The 20,874-nt window shown below is 29.8% G+C and overlaps 1 protein-coding gene across 3 annotated transcripts in view; it reads right to left on the reverse strand.

Annotated features, from left to right (window-relative positions):
* LOC119611179 (protein spitz-like) overlaps window positions 1–20,737 on the reverse strand; it is a 34,352-nt gene extending 13,615 nt beyond the window's left edge. The window contains exon 1 of one of the 3 annotated variants that reach the window (XM_037966678.1): window positions 20,044–20,737. The gene's annotated coding sequence lies outside the window, so the exon portion shown is untranslated. The remainder of the gene's footprint in view (window positions 1–20,043) is intronic. The other 2 variants (XM_037966677.1, XM_037966676.1) reach the window with 2 other exon arrangements.
* Between the last annotated feature and the right edge of the window lie 137 nt (window positions 20,738–20,874).

Genomic DNA, 20,874 nt, shown 5'->3' on the forward strand with positions numbered 1-20,874 from the left:
CGAAATTCGTCCACAAAATTTTCACAATTTTGTTGTAAATTGTTTTGCAAATGCTAAATACTACTGATGTACGATGATATTTAATAGAAATATAGTTATTTGCAACATTTTAGTAAATTTTCGAAATTAAAAAAAATCACTATTTTTCGACTCCACTTCATAATTAACATACAAAATTGAATATAATAAAGATTTGTTATAAATTTTCTTTGATTTGTGACAAAATTTTAAAAATTTTATTAAAATTTTAAAAATTATCTTTTAAATTTTCGAAATTTTTATTCTAAATTTTTTTAATATTTTCTTCCTCAAATGCTAACGTATGATGATATTTTATAAAAAAAATATAATTATTTGCAACATTTTTGCTGATGTTCGAAAATTCAAACTTAATTTCGAAATTTTTCGAACTTTAAAAAAATCATTTTTTTTAGTTTATTTTGTTAAGTATTGCCTTCAATTCTTATACAAAATTAAAATTTTCAATTTTTTTTTTTATTGAAATACATACCTATTTAATATATTTTAATAAAATTTTTAAAATATTTGAAAACTTAAGATTTTATTAAAAAAAAAAGATTAATATTTTTTTTAATAAATCAAGTTTATTTTTGGCATTGAAAGTTTTTATAATACAAATTCCAATATAACAGTCATCAGAGTTAAGTTTTTGGTTTGAAAAAAAAACAACAACAAATACACACGATAAACAGAGAGAATTTATAATAATGTCAAAGCCAAAAGAATGTCACTTATCCACTTAAAGCCAAATAGTTTCGTTTTATAAGAACAACAACTCCAACGCAAAACAAACGTTTTTTTTTCTGTTGGCCTTAAAAATATGCCAAAAAAATATACAAAAATAGCAACAAAAAAAAAACTATAAAGCTAAAAGTTTTGTTTTAAACATGTTTTACTAAATAAAGTTATACGCCTTTAAACAAAATAAACTTTAAACTCTGTGAGAAGAAAATGAGAAGAACAAAAAGAACATAAAATGGATTTTGTTAAGCATCCAGCACACACAGAAAGAAGTAAGAAATCCTGAAAGACCAGAAATTTTGTTATGTTATTTTTGCTAAGACAACAGACAGACGGACATACATCCAACAACAACAACAACAGGAATGTGGTTGAGGTATAGAAAAATTCTAAGAATTCTAAACCTGAATAAAATAACGTTTAACTCATGACGTTCATGGTTCTTTTTTTTGTTTTACTCTACGTTCTATGCTGCACGTACGTACAATGAACCGAGCGTTAAACAAAATAAAAAGAAGATTAAACACATTACAAGGAGCAAAAAGCAAAGACCAACCAACCATCATTGCTGCAGCTTAACATCTCAAACAGTCCGAGACAAATAAACAAATGGAAGTCGTCTGTGTTTTACTCATAAAAATAAATAAAACTAGTAACAACAACAACCACTATAAGGCGCGAAATTTGTATAACAAAAGGACAAGAAGAGATGAAAATCTTAAAAAAAAGGAAAATTTTAAAACAATTGTGCAATTCACAAACGTTGTTGTATGATTGTATCGTAGGTACAAGTTCAATATTTAGTTTATATTTGCTTCAAAAACTTTTCATGTCCATACAACGTTACAATAACGACTGTGAAGTAGGGTTCTATAAATCGACTTTCGAATAATCGAACAATGGACTTTTTTTCGAAAAAAGTCGAAGTCGACTATTTTGTTCCAAAAAAGTCGATAACTCGACTATCGTCTATGAAAAAAGTCGAAAAGTCGACTTTGTAAATAAAAGTCGAAAAAAGTCGAAAAGTCGGAAAGTCGAAAAAAGTCGAAAAAAGTCGAAAAAAGTCGAAGAAAGTCGAAAAAAGTCGAAAAGTCGGAAAAAGTCGAAAAGTCGGAAAAAGTCGAAAAGTCGAAAAAAGTCGAATATTTTAAAAAAGTGGAAAAGAGGTCAAAAACTCTAAAATAGTCGGAAAAACTCAAAAAAAAGTAAAAAATAGTCAAAAGAAAAGTCGAAAATAGTCAAAAAGTCGTAAAAAATCGAAAAGTCGAAAAGTCGGAAAAAGTCGAAAAGTTGAAAAAAGTCGGAAAAAGTCGAAAAGTCGAAAAAAAGTCGAAAAGTCGAAAAAAGTCGAAAAGTCGAAAAGTCGAAAAAAGTCGAAAAGTCGGAAAAAAGTCGAAAAGTCGGAAAAAGTCGACCATTTATAAAATACTAAAAGTCGAAAAGTCTAAAAGTCGACTTTTAAATAAATGAAAAAGGTCGAAAAGTCGAAAAATCGACTTTTCATAAAATGGAAAAAGTCGAAAGGTCGAAAAGTCGACTTTTAACTAAATGCAAAAAGTCGAAAAGTCGACTTTTCGTTTCAACTATAGAACCCTACTGTGAAGAGCTTCTTTATATTAAAAGAAGATATTTATAATCAAAAACTAGCAACTACTGCTGCTATCTTCTCTTAAACACAATTCAATAATACCACTGTGCTGGCTTTCAAAAGTTGTTGACAAAATCTTATTAGTTGCTTTGGCTGTTGTTAGCTTCTTTGACTGGTATTTGTTGGGCGTATTTACCAATGACATTAGTTTGTTGTATTCTGTGGTTATGCCATTGCTAGTATGTAAAACTATGTGAAAAATATTAGAAATAGAAAAAAAAAACATTAGGAATTTTAACGGTTTTTCTGCATTTTCTGCTAACGTTAAAGCGCAGCAGAGCCACAGCCATGGCTGCTGTTGTATGCTAAAGAATGTTTAAGTTGAAGAAAAATTATTGAAATTCCTGAGGAAATATTGACTTTTTATATATGTTGCAGGAAATTTATTAAATTCAAAACACTTTAAGTTAAAATTTTAATTTAGAACCAAAATTTCGAAATTTCTTTAAAATTTTCTCAAAATTTTCACCATATTCTCTCTAAAATTTGTAAAAATTTTAAATATTACTAATTTAAGCTATTAGTTTATAAAAATATAGTTATTTGCAACATTTTAAGAAAACTGCGAAAATTCGTACTTAATTTCGAAAGTTTTCGAACATTGAAAAATGCTATATTTTTCTATTCTACTTCATAATTTTTATACAAAATTGAAAATAGTAAAAATTTAGCATCACAATTCTTAGTTTTTTAAATAAAATTTAAAAATTTTTCTTAATTTTTTAAATTTTGAAAAATTTTTTTTCAAAATTTCACTATTTTCTCCCTAAAATTGGTAAAAATGCTTAATGTTACAAATGTTAGACGATACTTTATAAAAATTTAGTTATTTGCAACATTTTAAGAGAATTTCGAAAATTCGAATTTAATTTCGATATTTTTCGAACATTAAAAAATCATCATTTTTGGACTAAATTTCATAAATTTTACTTAAAATTGCTAATAACTAAAATTCTGAAAACAAATTATAGCTTTTTTAACAAAATTTTCAAAGATGTTACTAAAATTTTGAAAATTTTCCTAAAATTTTGAAAATTTTCCTAAAATTTAAAAAAAAATTGATTATTTTCTTTCTAAAACTCTTACAGAAGTTAAATATTATTATTCTATAATGGAATTTTATGAATACATTTCAATTTTGCAACATTTTAGGAGAACTTCGAAAATTCGAACTTAATTACGAAATTTTTCGAACATTTAAAAAATCATTATTTTTCGATTTGATTTCATAAATTTTACTTAAAATAACAATTCTGAAAACAAATTATAGCTTTTAAACCAAAATGTTCCTTAAATTTTGAAAATTTTCCTTAAATATTGAAAAATTTCCATAAATTTTGAAAAATTGTCATTTATTTTTTTTTTTCTAAAACTCTTACAGAAGCTGAGTATTATTGTTCTATGATGGAATTTTATGAATATAATTCAATTTGCAACATTTTAGGAGAACTTCGAAAATTCGAACTTAATTACGAAATTTTTCGAACATTTAAAAAATCATTATTTTTCGATTTGATTTCATAAATTTTACTTAAAATAACAATTCTGAAAACAAATTATAGGTTTTAAACCATAATGTTCCTTAAATTTTGAAAATTTTCCTTAAATATTGAAAAATTTCCATAAATTTTGAAAAATTGTCATTTATTTTTTTTTTCTAAAACTCTTACAGAAGCTGAGTATTATTGTTCTATGATGGAATTTTATGAATATAATTCAATTTGCAACATTTTAGGAGAACTTCGAAAATTCGAACTTAATTACGAAATTTTTCGAACATTTAAAAAATCATTATTTTTCGATTTGATTTCATAAATTTTACTTAAAATAACAATTCTGAAAACAAATTATAGCTTTTAAACCGTAATGTTCCTTAAATTTTGAAAATTTTCCTAAAATTTTGAAAATTTTCCTAAAATTTTGAAAATTTTCCTAAAATTTTAAAAAAAATTGATTATTTTCTTTCTAAAACTCTTACAGAAGTTAAATATTATTATTCTATAATGGAATTTTATGAATACATTTCAATTTTGCAACATTTTAGGAGAACTTCGAAAATTCGAACTTAATTACGAAATTTTTCGAACATTTAAAAAATCATTATTTTTCGATTTGATTTCATAAATTTTACTTAAAATAACAATTCTGAAAACAAATTATAGCTTTTAAACCATTTAAACCATTGAAAAATTTCCATAAATTTTGAAAAATTTTCATTTATTTTTTTTTTTATTTTTTTTCTAAAACTTTTACAGAAGCTGAATATTATTGTTCTATGATGGAATTTTATGAATATACATAATTCAATTTGCAACATTTTAGGAGAACTTCGAAAATTCGAACTTAATTTCGAAATTTTTTGAACATTGAAAAAAATCATTATTTTTCCACTTCACTTCACTATAAATTTTACACAAAATTGTAAATGATTAATATTTTAAAACTAATTTCTGGAGTTTTAACTTAAATATTTCAAAAGTTTCCTTTAAGTTTTTTTGGAAATTCCTTGGGACACCTCAAAACGAATCAACAATTCTCCAGAGTATTTGTAAAACATTACTTAAATGAAAAACCCCCCTAAAACTAAAACAGTTTCTTTTAGCTGGATCTAAAATTAACACACAATAGATATTTTACTTTTAATATTATAAAAAGTATTAATAACTTTTAAATATAAATGGCACGCGATTATACAAAAATACATGAAAGAATTATTAATATTGTTTGTAAAAAGGGGTGAATTATAATTATATTTTTATATGTATTAAGACAATTAAAAATTCCCCAAAGTTCTTTTGTAAAACAGCAAGCTAGCAGTAAGTAAGTAACAAACACGCAACATCCACCAACAATACAAAACTTTACGTTTTCAAAAGTAACAGGATTGCAGAAAAGAACACAACACAGTAAATGGAAAAAATAAACTAATCTAAACACTCGTTAAAATGAAACTAATATTGTTAAGTGTAGAAAAATAGCAAACAGCCTCAAAAAAAGAGCAGCAGCATACACAAGTAACTAAAAAGGAGTATGTATTCGCTGTTAAGATTCCTCTTAAAGTACTCACTCCTAGTGCATACAAATTAGCGACGGCAGCGTTGGCGTTGGCAGTGCAAAAGTTTTTAAGAAAAGCAGAAGTGTTTAGAAATGTACATTCCACTATAAAATATATAATGAAGCTGAAAAATATCGGTTTCAGAGCATACATTACTTATGTATCTTAATTTACTTTAAGTTCTTTTTGTATTTATCTAGTATCTTACACATCTTGGCCAGACAACCGTCATACATATTCCTCTTTATATACACTATTATCATATCAGTTTGGCAGCATCATCATATAGAAATTAAAGAGCTTGATATGTAAGTGTTTAATTTTAGAATCCAACAGCAAACTTTTGATTACTAATTCAAAATAACAAATGTAGAGCTATACAAGAACAGAACTAGAACAGAGCTAAACAGAACTAGACTGAACTAGAACAGAACTAGAACAGAACTAGAACAGAACTAGAACAGAACTAGAACTAGAACAGAACTAGACAGAACTAGAACAGAACTAGAACAGAACTAGAACAGAACTAGAACAGAACTAGAACAGAACTAGAACAGAACTAGAACAGAACTAGAACAGAACTAGAACACAACTAGAACAGAACTAACAGAACTAGAACAGAACTAGAACAGAACTAGAACAGAACTAGAACAGAACTAGAACAGAACTAGAACAGAACTAGAACAGAACAGAACTAGAAACTAGAACAGAACTAGAACAGAACTAGAACAGAACTAGAAAGAACAGAACAGAACTTAGAACAGAACTAGAACAGAACTAGAACAGAAAACTAGAACAGAACTAGAACAGAACTAGACAGAACTAGAACAGAACTGAACAGAACTAGAAGCAGAACTAGAACAGAACTAGAGCAGAACTAGAAACAGAAACTAGAAGAACTAGAACAGAACAGAACGAACTAGAACAGAACTAGAACAGAACTAGAACTAGAACAGAACTAGAACAGACCAGAACAGATACAGAACTAAAGAACTAGAACAGAACTAGAACAGAACTAGAACAGAACTAGAACAGAACTAGACAGAACTAGAACAGAACTAGAACTGAACTAGAACAGAACTAGAACAAAACTAGAACAGAACTAGAACAGAACTCAGAACAGAACTAGAACAGAACTAGAACAGAACTAGAACAGACCTAGAACTGAACTAGAACAGAACTAGAACACAACTAGAACACAACTAGAACAAACAGAACTAGAACAGAACTAGAACAGAACTAGGACAGAACTAGAAACATAACTAGAACAGAACTAGAACAAACTAGAACAGAACTAGAACAGAAACTAGAACAGAACTAGAACAGAACTAGAACAGAACTAGAACAGAACTAGAACAGAACTAGAACAGAACTAGAACAGAACTAGAACAGAACTAGAACAGAACTAGAACAGAACTAGAACAGAACTAGAACAGAACTAGAACAGAACTAGAACAGAACTAGAACAGAACTAGATCAGAACTAGAACAGAACTAGAACAGAACTAGAACAGAACTAGAACAGAACTAGAACAGAACTAGAACAGAACTAGAACAGAACTAGAACAGAACTAGAACAGAACTAGAACAGAACTAGAACAGAACTAGAACAGAACTAGAACAGAACTAGAACAGAACTAGAACAGAACTAGAAACTAGAACAGAACTAGAACAGAACTAGAACAGAACTAGAACAGAACTAGAACAGAACTAGAACTAGAACAGAACTAGAACAGAACTGGAACATAACTAGAGGTAATCCTTCTGAAAGCTAAAAAAAAACAAAGATGAAGTTATTGACTTCTACAACTGAAACCAGGGGCATTTAACTCTTCTATTTTCCAAAGAATCTTGAACTTTTTACAATGCAGTTGTTGTTGTTATTGTTGATATTATTGACTTGAAAACAACAATGTTGCGCGCGATTTTTTGCTTTATTTGTTTGCTTTCATCATCATTCAGACTCGAGTTTATTTTGCATTCCAAAAATTGTTTATATAAAAATGGTAGACAATCTTTAAACCTTAATAAACCCCGCCTAAGAATGAGAAGAAAAAAAAACAAAAAGTTAACTTTTATAGGGGACAACAAAACAAAGAATTTACGCGCCAAATTAAAAAAGAAAAACGAAAACGAATCTTCATCATACATACATATAAATAACAAAAACTTAAGATTTTTGTCGGTAAATCGTTCAACAAAAAAAACTTTGGTAAGTTTGTTTTTAAATAAAATTGTTCTAAAAAACGAGTGTACGAATAAATCGTAAACAAGTCAATAACATTCAAGGACTAAGGGGATCTTTTCTTAGATCAAAACAACAAAAGTTCATTGCTTTATCAAAAAAAAAAAAAAGAAAAACAAAACAGAAAAGAGGAATGAATGATGATCATATACAGAACATAATGATCCCCCCACAACGAGAGGAGCATAGTTAGTACGAACAATTTTGTTTCAATTCACAAAAATATCGTTGTTATGGTTCCTCCAACTTATTCCCACACATTTAAACAGCCCAGTAAAAGGAAATCAGAGTTTGTTGTCGTTGTTTTTAAAAAATTTACCCATAATGTGGAGTTTTATTGAGTAGTAGTGAATGGCGCGAGTTGTTTTTGTGGTTTTTTAAGTCACACATTTACTGATTAGGATCTTATAGAGTGCGCTCGCTGTTATGTTCCTCCTTTACTCCATCATACAGACATTCAACAACAATGTTGTTTACGTCTTCGTCTTTGATTGTAAACAATTTTTTTTGGTTTAAAAATTCTTGACTATTGTTGAAGGTGATTGCATTTATTTGAATTGAATTTTGGCGCTAAAGTTAAGGAGAATTTTTATTCTTTTGACTTATTTTTTTTTTGTTTTTGTTTGCAAGATTTATAAATAAATTTGTGTGTATGAGTTTAGTATATATAGTAGGGTTTATTTTTAAGTTATATTTCTGGGAATTAAGGATATGTTAAATGTAGTATTTTTAAAAGAAACGAGGTAAACAATCATTTTGAAATTCTTAAGAATTTGAACATTGTTTGTGTTTGCAATTTCAATAAATTGTATAAGAGTTTAGTAGTTATATTCCCGCCAAATTTATTACTTTTTAAAACTTCACTAGAACTGAACTAAAACAAACTGAACTAGAATTGAACTGAACTAGAACTGAACTAGACTGAACTAGAACTGAACTAGAACTGAACTAGAACTGAACTAGAACTGACTGAACTAGAACTGACTAGAACTGAACTAGAACTGAACTAGAACTGAACTAGAACTGAACTAGAACTGAACTAGAACTGAACTAGAACTGAACTAGAACTGAACTAGAACTGAACTAGAACTGAACTAGAACTGAACTAGAACTGAACTAGAACTGAACTAGAACTGAAACTAGAACTGAACTAGAACTGAACTAGAACTGAACTAGAACTGAACTAGAACTGAACTAGAACTGAACTAGAACTGAACTAGAACTGAACTAGAACTGAACTAGAACTGAACTAGAACTGAACTAGAACTGAACTAGAACTGAACTAGAACTGAACTAGAACTGAACTAGAACTGAACTAGAACTGAACTAGAACTGAACTAGAACTGAACTAGAACTGAACTAGAACTGAACTAGAACTGAACTAGAACTGAACTAGAACTGAACTAGAACTGAACTAGAACTGAACTAGAACTGAACTAGAACTGAACTAGAACTGAACTAGAACTGAACTAGAACTGAACTAGAACTGAACTAGAACTGAACTGAACTAGAACTGAACTAGAACTGAACTAGAACTGAACTAGAACTGAACTAGAACTGAACTAGAACTGAACTAGACTGACTAGAACTGAACTAGAACTGAACTAGAACTGAACTAGAACTGAACTAGAACTGAACTAGAACTGAACTAGAACTGAACTAGAACTGAACTAGAACTGAACTAGAACTGAACTAGAACTGAACTAGAACAGAACTAGAACTGAACTGAGCGGGTCCAAATTATAGAAAAAAACATTTTCGTTTTATATACCGAAATATATTAAACTTAACGGTTTAAATTAAGAAGAATATCATCAATAACTACCTACTTCACCTAAAATAAACAATTAATTATTGCAAAAATGCTTCAGAAAAAGAAATCAATAAGTTCATCATAAATGCAGCATGAAAAATGTAAACAAACCAGCATAAAAAATAATAAACAACTGAAGTGTCAACAACCAATAACAACAATATTCGAAAAATCTGTTTGCTGGGCAAGTGCAGCTCAAAACAAAATATGTACGAGCAAAACAAGAAAAAAAAGGCGCATAAAAGAAAATGTACATAAAAATAGTATACAACAAAAACAAAAATATAAAACTAGGATTAAAGCAGACACAACAACAATAACAAGCAGGCAGTCAGGAATTTTGATACAAAACAAATATAAAAACTGTACACACAGAAAAACAAAACAACAATATTCAAGGAGAGCAAGCTGTTAAAAACATAAAAACACCAAATATTCATCAAGGGGAGAATGAAATGTAAAGGGAAATAAGAAGAAAAAAAGGAACCGGCATTGAAAAATATAAATGGTTGGTAATGCAGAATATGACAACAATAACAAAACCGAAAAAATACAACAACAACAACATTATGTTGTTTTTCTTGTTGTTTTTGTCTGATCCGTTCTTTCTTTAATGAATTTTTATTGTGTGTACAGTACACAACAAAAATACTATAAAACTACTACGATGAAAGATATGAAAACTTGTGTGTAGAAAGAAAACACAAAAACAAAACACCGAAAAAATATACAACATAGTTTTTTTTTATGTAACAGACACAAAACAACAACATTATGAATGACCAAGATAAGAGAGAAAGAGAGAGAAACATAATATAAGAGAGAACAGCAATTCTGCAAAGTTTATTAAAGAGTTTAAACGAAAAAGAAAGAGTAACTGCAATTTTTAAATAAAATTTAGCAGAAACAAACCTATTAAAACAGGAAACGTCTATAAAAACACAGGAAATGGAAATAACTAATATAAAAATATGTTAAGAGAACTGAAAACTAATGCAGATTTACGTTATAGCTGAAGAATTTTTTCAAAAAAGAGAGTAAGAAAGAAGTTTTGCTTTTACTTATTTTTGTTATAGTGGGGCGCACAAGGCCAATGACGTTTGTTGGCAGAAAATAAAATCAATGATTTTTTTTTGGCGAAAAGAAGTATGAACTTAAATGGGTTTTCAATAAATAGAAGAGATGCATGCCTACGAAAAACTTTTGAAATGTTGTTTCGGATTTATAGATGGATTAAATCAGAACTAAAACATAACTAGAACATAACTAGAACTGAACTAGAACAGAACTAACACAGAACTAGAATAGAACTAATACAAAACTAGAACTAGAACAGAACTAGAACAGAACTAGAACAGAACTAGAACAGAACTAGAACAGAACTAGAACAGAACTAGAACAGAACTAGAACAGAACTAGAACAGAACTAGAACAGAACTAGAACAACTAGAACTAGACTACAACAGAACTAGAACAAAACTAGAACTAGACTACAACAGAACTAGAACAGAACTAGAACAGAACTAGAACAGAACTAGAACAGAACTAGAACAGAACTAGAACAGAACTAGAACAGAACTAGAACAGAACTAGAACAGAACTAGAACAGAACTAGAACAGAACTAGAACAGAACTAGAACAGAACTAGAACAGAACTAGAACAGAACTAGAACAGAACTAGACAGAACTAGAACAGAACTAGAACAGAACTAGAACAGAACTAGAACAGAACTAGAACAGAACTAGAACAGAACTAGAACAGAACTAGAACAGAACTAGAACAGAACTAGAAACAGAACTAGAACAGAACTAGAACAGAACTAGAACAGAACTAGAACAGAACTAGAACAGAACTAGAACAGAACTAGAACAGAACTAGAACAGAACTAGAACAGAACTAGAACAGAACTAGAACAGAACTAGAACAGAACTAGAACAGAACTAGAACAGAACTAGAACAGAACTAGAACAGAACAGAACAGAACTAGAACAGAACAGAACTAGACCAAAACTAGAACTAGACTATAACAGAACTAGAACAGAACAAGAACAGAACAAGAACAGAACTAGAACAGAACTAGAACAGAACTAGAACAGAACTAGAAACAGAACTAGAACAGAACTAGAACAGAACTAGAACAGAACTAGAACAGAACTAGAACAGAACTAGAACAGAACTAGAACAGAACTAGAACAGAACTAGAACAGAACTAGAACAGAACTAGAACAGAACTAGAACAGAACAGAACAGAACAGAACTAGAACAGAACAGAACTAGAACAAAACTAGAACTAGACTAGAACAGAACTAGAACAGAACAAGAACAGAACAAGAACAGAACTAGAACAGAACTAGAACAGAACTAGAACAGAACTAGAACAGAACTAGAACAGAACTAGAACAGAACTAGAACAGAACTAGAACAGAACTAGAACAGAACTAGAACAGAACTAGAACAGAACTAGAACAGAACTAGAACAGAACTAGAACAGAACTAGAACAGAACTAGAACAGAACTAGAACAGAACTAGAACAGAACTAGAACAGAACTAGAACAGAACTAGAACAGAACTAGAACAGAACTAGAACAGAACTAGAACAGAACTAGAACAGAACTAGAACTGAACTAGAACAGAATAGAACAGAACAGAACTAGAACTTGAACTTAAAGAGAACTAGAACAGAAGTAGAACAGAACAAGAACAGAACTAAAACAGAACTAAAACAGAACTAAAACAGAACTTGAACAGAACTAGAAAATAACTAAAACAAAACTATAACAGAACTGGACTAGAGCTGAACTAGAACTGTGCCATAACTATTAGAACAGAACTGAACTTGAAATTAACTAGAACTAAACTAGTACTGAAGCAGAACTGAACTAGAACTGAACTAGAACTGAACAAGAACTGAACAAGAACTGAACTAGAACTGAACTAGAACTGAACTAGAACTGAACTAGAACTGAACTAGAACTGAACTAGAACTGAACTAGAACTGAACTAGAACTGAACTAGAACTGAACTAGAACTGAACTAGAACTGAACTAGAACTGAACTAGAGCTGAACTAGAACTGAACTAGAACTGAACTAGAACTGAACTAGAACTGAACTAGAACTGAACTAGAACTGAACTAGAACTGAACTAGAACTGAACTAGAACTGAACTAGAACTGAACTAGAACTGAACTAGAACTTAACTAGAACTGAACTAGAACTGAACTAGAACTGAACTAGAACTGAACTAGAACTGAACTAAAACTGAACTAGAACTGAAGTAGAACTGAACTAGAACTGAACTAGAACTGAACTAGAACTGAACTAGAACTGAACTAGAACTGAACTAGAACTGAACTAGAATTGAACTACCAATTGAAGTAGAATTGAACTATCAATTAAAGTAGAACTGAACAAGAACTACTGTATTAATTTAATCTTAAAACGCTTGTAAGAAGAGGGTTAGATATAGAGAGAGCACAGCAAAAATGTTAAGTAAGTAATGTTGGGTGCAATATAAATATTCTTGTTTAACCGGGACACTTCTTATTGAACGCTTAACTATGTACTACATACTAAGCTAACTGACTAGTGATTGTCTCGACGACCAGCAGACTAGCCAATTGACACAAGCTAACTTTGCTGTTCGAATGAGCAGTTTGCAAACTTTACTATTGATACAAGTAGGTATCGTGTATCAGGAATTTTTTTACTCGTACTACACAACACCACCAACAGTGGTCGATGTTGTCAGTTGACGCTTAAAATATTAAGGAATTTTAGTAGTAGTAAAGTAAAACATGTGGTGTGGTCGTTGTCTTTGGTTATGCTTCTTGACTGGTTAGCTGTCTGTAGTAGTCTCCTCTATGACTTTTTACGGTCATCAACATTCTTAAATACACAACAGACGAACGGACAGCATACAGTCGTAAAGACTCGTAAAAACCATAAGGCAGCATTTGTATGACTTGTTTTTTTATATTCTTTACATTACACATCTTTTTTTACTTACTGGTAGGGTAAAGAAAGACTTCTTTAAGTTCTTAGTATTCTAAGAAGACACACCAGAGTCATAAAATAGTTTAAATGATGATGAAACAAAATATTACATAAAAATGTTGAAAAGAAAAAAAAAACTGTACCTTTATTACATTTATAGTATTTTCTTACAAATTAACACCTGTTAAATGTTTTTTAATTTTTTTTTTTTTTTGGAAGAAGCCTCGTCTTTATCTTACACATCTGCTTTTCAAAAATAACAATATTTTGAAGACTATATGCGAAACGTTAAAGTTTCTTAAAATAAAATTAAATTAAGACATAAAAATTATTTAAGTGTAAAAAAAGGAATTTATATAAATTGTGTAAAACAGCTGCATATCGTGGTCAAAGATGAAAGTTTTGGGTCACTCTATTGTCGATATTTTCAATTCTAGTTTAAATCTACTTCAGTTTTATATATCTTATACATAAGTTCAAGTCAGTTTTTGTTCAGTTCTAGTTAAGTACTGAATGAGTTTTGGTTCAGTTCTAGTTCAGTTATAGTTGAGTTCTAGTTCAGCTCTAGTTCAGTTCTAGTTCAGTTCTAATTCAGTTCTAATTCAGTTCTAGTTCAGTTCTAGATCAGTTCTAGATCAGTTCTAATTCAGTTCTAGTTCAGTTCTAGTTCAGTTCTAGTTCAGTTCTAGTTCAGTTCTAGTTCAGTTCTAGTTCAGTTCTAGTTCAGTTCTAGTTCAGTTCTAGTTCAGTTCTAGTTCAGTTCTAGTTCAGTTCTAGTTCAGTTCTAGTTCTAGTTCAGTTCTAGTTCAGTTCTAGTTCAGTTCTAGTTCAGTTCTAGTTAAGTTCTAGTTTAGTTTAGTTCAGTTCTAGTTCAGTTATAGTTCAGTTATAGTTCAGTTCTAGTACAGTTCTAGTTCAGTTCTAGTTCAGTTCTAGTTCAGTTCTAGTTCAGTTCTAGTTCAGTTCTATTTCAGTTCTAGTTCAGTTCTAGTTCAGTTCTAATTCAGTTCTAATTCAGTTCTAGTTCAGTTCTAGATCAGTTCTAGATCAGTTCTAATTCAGTTCTAGTTCAGTTCTAGTTCAGTTCTAGTTCAGTTCTAGTTCAGTTCTAGTTCAGTTCTAGTTCAGTTCTAGTTCAGTTCTAGTTCAGTTCTAGTTCAGTTCTAGTTCAGTTCTAGTTCAGTTCTAGTTCAGTTCTAGTTCAGTTCTAGTTAAGTTCTAGTTTAGTTTTAGTTCAGTTCTAGTTCAGTTATAGTTCAGTTATAGTTCAGTTCTAGTACAGTTCTAGTTCAGTTCTAGTTCAGTTCTAGTTCAGTTCTAGTTCAGTTCTAGTTCAGTTCTATTTCAGTTCTAGTTCAGTTCTAGTTCAGTTCTAGTTCAGTTCTAGTTCAGTTCTAGTTCAGTTCTAGTTCAGTTCTAGTTAAGTTCTAGTTAAGTTCTAGTTAAGTTCTAGTTCAGTTCTAGTTCAGTTCTAGTTAAGTTCTAGTTCAGTTCTAGTTCAGTTCTAGTTCAGTTCTAGTTCAGTTCTAGTTCAGTTCTAGTTCAGTTCTAGTTCAGTTCTAGTTCAGTTCTAGTTCAGTTCTAGTTCAGTTCTAGTTCAGTTCTAGTTCAGTTCTAGTTCAGTTCTAGTTCAATTCTAGTTCAGTTCTAGTTCAGTTCTAATTCAGTTCTAGTTCAGTTCTAGTTCAGTTCTAGTTCAGTTCTAGTTCAGTTCTAGTTCAGTTCTAGTTCAGTTCTAGTTCAGTTCTAGTTCAGTTCTAGTTCAGTTCTAGTTCAGTTCTAGTTCAGTTCTAGTTCAGTTCTAGTTCAGTTCTAGTTCAGTTCTAGTTCAGTTCTAGTTCAGTTCTAGTTCAGTTCTAGTTCAGTTCTAGTTCAGTTCTAGTTCAGTTCTAGTTCAGTTCTAGTTCAGTTCTAGTTAAGTTCTAGTTCAGTTCTAGTTCAGTTCTAGTTCAGTTCTAGTTCAGTTCTAGTTCAGTTCTAGTTCAGTTCTAGTTCAGTTCTAGTTCAGTTTCTAGTTCAGTTCTAGTTCAGTTCTAGTTCAGTTCTAGTTCAGTTCTAGTTCAGTTCTAGTTCAGTTCTAGTTCAGTTCTAGTTCAGTTTCTAGTTCAGTTAGTTAAGTTCTAGTTCAGTTCTAGTTCAGTTCTAGCTCAGTTCTAGTCAGTTCTAGTTCAGTTCTAGTTCAGTTTCTAGTTCAGTTCTAGTTCAGTTCTAGTCAGTTAGTTCAGTTCTAGTTCAGTTCTAGTTCAGTTCTAGTTCAGTTCTAGTTCAGTTCTAGTTCAGTTCTAGTTCAGTTCTAGTTCAGTTCTAGTTCAGCTCTAGTTCAGTTCTAGTCCAGTTCTAGTTCAGTTCTAAGTTCAATTCTAGGTCAGTTCTAGTTAAGTTTTAGTTGTAATTTAAGCCAGAGATTGACAAGAGATCTCTTGCCTTTAACTTATGTATGTGTAAGCTTACAACAGTCAGTGACACTGATCATTTGTCAATGTCTCTCTCTTCCAATATCTGATATAAGACCAAATTTGTTCACTGGGTTAACATCTACAACTATAAACAGAGTTGCCAGTTGTATTTGTAAAACCAAAAACAATTCATTGAATAAGTTTAATTTTGCAAACAAATCGAAATTGTTATAAAAACAACAACACAACTTTCATAAAAATTGTTTATGACGTTTTATAATATGTACTACATGTCTACGTCCGGCCACCGGCGTGTCAGACTGAGTCTTCACCGCCTTACATGACTGTGCGCTGCTGCAAATGTACAAAACATTATTATTTGCTTAGAGAGTTCGTTGATGTTGTTTGTTGTTGGTGCCTGTGTGTGTTGTAAATATTTTGTTTGAATTAGTTAGCAGTGGCGGCTGGCATTTCGACCTAGATTTTTCCATGAAATTTCAATGATTTACTACTACGTAATTCACATATGAGTAAACATTCATTTTTATTTTATTTATATTTTGTACAATGTACTTTTTCTCTCATACCACACACACTTTTTTAGGTTTTTTTTTCTAATGATACTTTTTTTTTAGCTAGAAACAAATAAACAAAAAGTTATTTTTAAAAATACATAGTGAGAAGCTATATTATATTGCATAGACAGACAGTATAGAGCTGATGACGACGATGATGATTTGGCTGTTTTGGTTTGTTTCTGTTTCAAATAGTTTAACAGCAAATAAACCGGAAATAGTAATTTAAATAACGTAAATATGTAGTAAACTAGCATCAAATTGAATTTGTTTTTTTCTTTTTCTAGGTACATATTAGTCATTTAGAGCAGAATTCGCCGAATAAAAGTGACAATGATTTGATTAGTTAGAAAAGACACAGTAATAAAAATAAAAACAGATAACGTAAAGTTCCTGTTTTTGGAGACAAACAGGTGCATTTATGTAAATGAAATTTGGTTTGGAACTAAGACAGATCTAGAACAGAACTAGAACTAAACAGAACTGAGCTAGAACTAGAACTAAACAGAACTAGAACGCAACTAGAACAGAACTAGACCAAATCAGAGCTAGAACTGAAGTAGAATTGAACTAGAACTGAACTAGAATTGAACTAAAACTGAACTAGGACAAAACAAGATCTAAAATGGAACTAGAACTTTAATATAATGAAACTAGATCTGAAAAAGAATTGAAGTAGAAATAAAGCAGAACCGAAGCAAATCAAAACTTGAAATGAAATTGCACGATTTGAGGTAAATGTAGAAACTGAACAAGAACTAAATTATAATTGATCTTAAACAAAAGTAGACTTACCGTAGTGGGTTATAAACTGATCTAGATCCCAACTAGAACTAAAGAAATTTTTACTAAAACTGATTCAAATCTAGACAAAAACTAAACTAGAATTGATAGGTATAAAAAGTAGAACTGAATTAAAATTGAACAAGACTTATTCCGGAACTGCACTAGAACTAATCTAAAACTGAACTGACCTAGATCTAGACGTGAAGAAATCTAGATATAAACTAGAACTCAGAACTAAACGTAAATCAGATAGGTAATAACTAGAACTAATCCCAAACTAAACTTGAACTAATCCACAAATTAACTAAAAATAAACTGCAGATCTTAATCTTACTCAGAACTGAATTAGATCAACTGATTTAGATATGAAGTACTAAACTACAACTGAAATAGATCAAATCTAGAACATAACTAAATACATGGGTATGAACTACCTAGAACATACCTATTTCGAAGAGAACTAAAACTTATTAAGAACTAAACAATATCTGATACAGAACTGAACTAGAACCAAATTCAAAATTTACCGCATTTTATTTAATTTTTAACAAATTTCACCCACTGTGCAAATTGAAAAATATGTGAAACTTGATATTTATTTACAATACCTAGTACCTATTCGTTTAATACCTATTTCGGGAAAAATAATGAGATGCTCAGAAGTAAACTACAAAACAAACTGACAGATGTTTGTTGAGAGTTTCAGAAAAAAAAAAAAAAAAAACGAAAGTAACTTCAACATCCGGTAATTAAAATACTACAACAGAAATATTTTATTAAAAAAACTCTATTACAAAAGATGCAGCGGCTAAAAGAAGGTTAATAAACGTATAAAAACACACAAATAAAAAATTACAAAAAAAAAGTTTTGCCCACATACCATAACAACAAAGTAAGGTAAATGCAAAAAACAACACTAACCTACGCTAATACAACACTCAGTAAGAAATAGTTAAAAAACAACAACAAAAATAACACAAGCACAAAAAAAATGTTTTAAAAAGCAAAAAGACAAATGTAATAGCAAAGAAAAATAAAATTATAACGGCTTTACAAAATGCACAGCTTAAACAAAAAGTTGGCAACACTTAAGGACAATAATAACACAAAAGAGAATGCAAAAATAAGTGCTGTAAAAAAAAAACAAAACGAAAATAAACTGAAAAACTGAAACAATTTGAAACTGAATATATACAGAGAGTAAAAAGTGTGTAAGAAAAAATTGCAAAATGTTGGTTTCTCTTGCTTATAATAGGAATTAAATAATAAAAAGGAAATGTTAAGAAGGCATTAACCGCTGTTTTTTCTAACGTTAGCAGAGACGTCAACAGAGAGTTGTTTTTTTTTTTTTTTCTTTTTAAATTTTGAGCAAAGTTGTTGGTGTTGTTCCTTTTTGTGCTCAGCAGCAAAACAAAAACAATTTAATGTTAAAGAATTGTGTTGTGTGGAAATGTGTGTACGGTATGTGTGTGTGGTATGTGTCAGACGTGGATAAGTGAAAATTTGAAAAAGTACTAACTTGTACTAAACTAATATTCAATTAGACTAAACTAAAGACTTGTCTAGACTAGACTAAAGGCTAGACAATAAACTAAAGGCTAGACAATAAACTAGACTATAGATTCGACTATAATATAGACTATAACATAGACTAGACTATGGACTATAATATAAAATAGACTATAGACTAGTATAGATTATACTATAGAAAAGACTATAATATATACTATAGACTAAACTATACTACAGACTAGACTAAAGACAATACTACAACACAGACTACAGACGATACTATAACATAGACTATAGACTAGACTTTAGATTAGACTAGATAGACTATATAGTAGACTATAAACTTAACTATAGACTAAACTATAGACTAGACAATAAACTAGTCTATTGATCCGGCTCTAGAGTAGACAATAGATTAGACTATAAACTACACACACAGATGTATTAACTAGACTAGATTATAGACTATAGGCTAGCATATAAACTAGACTATATAATAGACTATCTATTGGCTACTATGTGGACAAATTATCATCAAAAGTATAAAAAGTAAGTAAAAAAAGTACCAGAATTAACAAAGTTTTTTTCGCTATCAAAAAGTACCAAAGTACTGAACTTTCCATGCCTGGTATGTGCATGGATGGCGGCCAGACAGTTGATTTTTTTCTTGTTTTCTAGTTGTTGTTTTTTTTTTTTAGAACAAATAGAGGAAATAAAATGTGTTAATGTGAGTGTATACATAAAATAAAAAGAAGAGCAGCAGACAATTTACTTTTTGTTGTTGTTTTTGTATAATATAATTAAAGTTGCGTAGTTTGTTTAATGTTTTAATTAAGTTTTTTAATTAAAAAGTTTAAAAAAAAACTTTTAAAATTTGAACTAAAATTTATAAGTTTTACGATAAAAAATAAACAAAATTTTGTTAGAAAAAAAAAGGAGTTTAATTTATTACAACAACAAAACACAGACAGTGCAACTGCAGACGACGTCGGGGCGTAATTTATGAAAATTTTTTCCTCTTTCCGAGGATTTTGTTTTTGTTGTTTTCTATTAGAGGAAGTGTGTGAGAAGATGAAGAATAAACTATAGAGCACAAGAAGTAGAAAAAAATATGAAAAATTTTATACAAAAGCAAATTGTACAAAATGTTTTGTGTGACTATATGTATACAGGGGCAAAAACAGAAAAAGAGGATATAGAAATTCTACACCATTTTTATTATAATTATTATATATAATAATGAAAAAAAAACTTACTTTTTTTATGGTATTTATAAATTTCAAACAAATTTAACAGCTTTCTCTCTAAACTAAACTTTCACAAGTGTTTTTTGTATATAAATTTAAATTATTTCTTGGTTTAAAAAAAATTTAAATAATTTTAAAGTTAGTGCGTAGTTTCTTTACTTTTATTATAAAAACTAAAAGTCGTAGCTTTATCAAATAGTTTTAGTTATTAATTTTCTTTATTTTCTTTTAAGTTTCTTTAATTTTGCTATTAAAAGGTTTTTTCTTTAACTTTTTTTTTTCAAACGTTTTAAGAAATTTTCTTTTTCGTATTAATTTTTATGTATTGCCAGAAACGCCAGCAAAAAAAAACACACAAAAAAACTTTTTTACAGAAAAAACACAACACGACGTTTCCAACAAAATAACGTTATCGGCAACACACAAGTATAAAAACGCAGGAGAACGACGTGCAGTTGTATCGAGCGTTCGATTCAAACGAATTTTCAGGCGAGTAAAATATTTCAAGCCAACCAAACAAAACAAAATGTTTCATTTCTCATACAATCTCTCTCTTTCACTATGAAAAATTCCCCCTTAAATGGAGTTGCCATATGTTTCTGGGCTTTAGCACCCGCTAATTTACTCTTTTTTTCTTTTTGTTATTGTGCTCTCTTCTCTTAGTTCTCAACAGTTCATTGTACTAAAATTTACTTGCAAAGTAAATTTACTTTGCTGCCACTGTGGCCGCTGCTGTCGGCAGAATTTTTGTTTTCCCATTAATTTTAATCCCCCTTGTTTTGCCTTAAACAACACACACACACACACAACCAAAACTAAACGTTTAAATTAAAACGCACT

Source organism: Lucilia sericata, unplaced genomic scaffold (genome assembly GCF_015586225.1).
Source record: "Lucilia sericata isolate MDLA Ls3-8-SP2 unplaced genomic scaffold, ASM1558622v1 Contig001385F_arrow, whole genome shotgun sequence".
NCBI classification, from domain to species: Eukaryota; Metazoa; Arthropoda; class Insecta; order Diptera; family Calliphoridae; genus Lucilia; species Lucilia sericata.